The sequence below is a fragment of the Haemorhous mexicanus genome, chromosome 4 (genome assembly GCF_027477595.1).
Source record: "Haemorhous mexicanus isolate bHaeMex1 chromosome 4, bHaeMex1.pri, whole genome shotgun sequence".
Classification (NCBI taxonomy): Eukaryota; Metazoa; Chordata; class Aves; order Passeriformes; family Fringillidae; genus Haemorhous; species Haemorhous mexicanus.
The window spans coordinates 77,940,063-77,942,633 of record NC_082344.1 but is presented as its reverse complement, the minus strand read 5'-3'; the positions used below and the strand labels follow the sequence as shown (position 1 = coordinate 77,942,633).

The following is a 2,571-nucleotide window of genomic DNA, read 5'->3' as shown; positions in this document are numbered from 1 at the left end:
TAACTTCTTTTATTAGCTAGAACAAAGGATTTTGCCAGGACTGTAACAACAACTTCTTCTCCTCCTTCCTCTTCTTCTGAAACGTCCCATCTCATTCCCAAATTCCTTACAACTTTTGAGTTTCAATCCAAGCAAAAAGCAAAACTCGTGCACGTGTGCGTCGGATGCTCCTGCCAGGTTCTCCATTGCACCCCACATCTTCTTACACGTTCAGTCTTCGTGCTGTCCTGCCGGGGTGAGTTTCAGAGAAGGATTGGCACATGTGAAGAGAGGATTTCCCCTCCCTCCCTCCCTCCCTCCCCCCCCAGAGCCGGTTTCCTTAGCACATTTCAATAAATTCCAAGCCTGCAATGATGCACACTCGTCCCAAGGCTCACAGCAAGCACGCAGGAGCTCAGGCTTACTTGCTTCCATGGCTCTGTGCCTGAGATAGCTGAGGAAATTTCCCGTGACCCTCTGTTGCAATAAACTGGAATGCAAACTCGGCTCCATCTCAGAGCCTCAGTGGGAGGCAGGAGCACATCTGGCTGACCCACAAAAATCCTTTCTTGGGCGGCGGCACCGCGCTGGAAAGGGGAAACACGTGCTAGTGAACAGCAGCTCAGAAACCATTCTTGTCCAATGTTACCTGCTCTACTTGGCAGCTCACTAACACCAGTCTAATTTTATCACTGCAGGGAGAATTCTGTAGGAAAGTGTCTGATGAGCAGCGACAAGGGCTTCACTCCCTGCTACGCAGCCTGCAACACCCTTGAGAGAGCAGAGCAGCAAAATCACCAAACTCTTCTTGCCGTGGGGCAGGGTAGAAGATCACTGTGGGAAGCACATCAAAAGAGGGGAAATGGTCTATAAATGCACAGACATTTGATTTCAGAAGCCCAGAGATAAGGATGTTCTCTAGGAAGCCAGACGTGACATGATATTTCTAAGATTTTCTTCTTCATTGAAGGAAATCTATGTGTATATATACACACTTAGAAATGATTGCGTGAGGTTTTTTTTTTTTTTTTCTTTTGAAGCTCCAAGAATGATTTCCCATCTTGAGTCACTCAGGAAGAAATGGCCCCTGTGACTCAGGACAGAAGGGCTGCCTGCTCTTTTGATCATGACAGCTTTTGGCTGTACCCGGGAAGCAGGAGCAGCAGCCAGAGCTGAGGCTCAGCAGAGGCTGACCCCGGCCAGCCCCTTCCTCACTTCCCTGTGTCACAACCCTTCCAGGCAGAAGGACGCAAAGCAGGTTACGATTTCTCTCCTAGATATGTTTTTCGAAAATAATACTTCCAGGGGTGATCACAATGGGGGCACAGAAAAACACAAAGAATGAAAAGTACCGTGTTTGGTGTTTTATCAAACGGTGTGTCTTCCCTACCATGTCCGGAAGCTGGATCGATGCACCAAACTTTTCACTGCACCCTTGTCCTTGCTTCTGCGCCATCCTCACCAGCTGCTCTTGGGAAGTGCTTGTATTGCCCTGGAAAGGTGATCACCCTGCACGAAACTGGAGGCTGAGCTTTCGGCCTCTGGAGGAGGGAGCTGCGCCGTGGATCCCGTCCCGATGGCGCTGCAGACGCCAGCACCCGCGGGAGGACTGGGGGGACTCCGAGCTCCACCTCTCTCTGCCCAGGCCCTGGGGAAGATGGGGGAGCTATTCTCCAGAAGCATCGCCCCTGCAATCATCACCTCCATCAACATTCTGAGAGCGCTTTTGGTTTTAACAAAGAGCAACCCTGATTTGCCATTTGCAGATCACAATGGGAATGAACCTGGAAGACAAAACACAAGATCAATTCACAGCTGGACGTTCAAATCTTTTTCTCCAAAACCCAATCAACGTGCAGCTTTTCCCTTAAGCTGAAGTACGGACCAAAGTCATAGAATCGTTCAGGTCAGAAAGGACCTTCAGGCAGCGAAGATGAGCATTTAGGTGTGGCATGAAGCTTGGGGAGCACTGAAGAAGCTGTAAAAGTCAACTGATATTCTTTGGAAATTAAAAACAAAACGAAGTAATTAACTAACAAGGAATCCTCTGCGGAAACGACACACGGGACGGCCTGCGGGGGAGACGCCCGAAAGCCAAAGCTGCGCTTCAGTGGCATCTAAGGTGGGAGTTTTGCAGAGTGCCTGTACACAAGTTTGTTTTCACTGGGATCAGTGAGCAGTGGCCACCGCAGAGCAGGAGGTGCTGTGGCTCAGAAGACCTGGCTGTGAAAAGTACAGGTTATTGTCCCCAAGCACATGCCAGCGGTCTGGAAAAGGGTGATCCGGCTTGACACTGCCGGTGTGCTTGCTAAAGGGGGGGAGCGGCTCAGTCCTCGTCACTCACCTGATGCTCCCAGTCGGGGCGCAGTCGAACGGCACCACTTGGCCGGGCTTCACCTCCCTGGCTATTTTCTGTGCAGGGAACTGCAATGCCATTGCAACTTTTCTGTTCTCGCATCATTCTTCTAGAAAAAAAAAAACAATACGTTGAAGGGGAAACTGCCTTGTCACCGTCCCAAAATCCTTTATCGCTTGTGGTAACCCACGGCACACTCCCTGCCCGTGTTATCTTCACCTTAACTCTGTTTACAA

The 2,571-nt window shown here is 50.1% G+C and overlaps 1 long non-coding RNA gene across 1 annotated transcript; it reads right to left on the bottom strand.

The window, feature by feature from the left end:
- LOC132326972 (uncharacterized) lies at positions 1–814 on the bottom strand. The gene is made up of 2 exons (XR_009486394.1): positions 629–814; positions 1–227 (listed from the first exon to the last, which is right to left on the bottom strand). It is a non-coding gene; the product is annotated as an uncharacterized LOC132326972 (long non-coding RNA).
- Between the last annotated feature and the right edge of the window lie 1,757 nt (positions 815–2,571).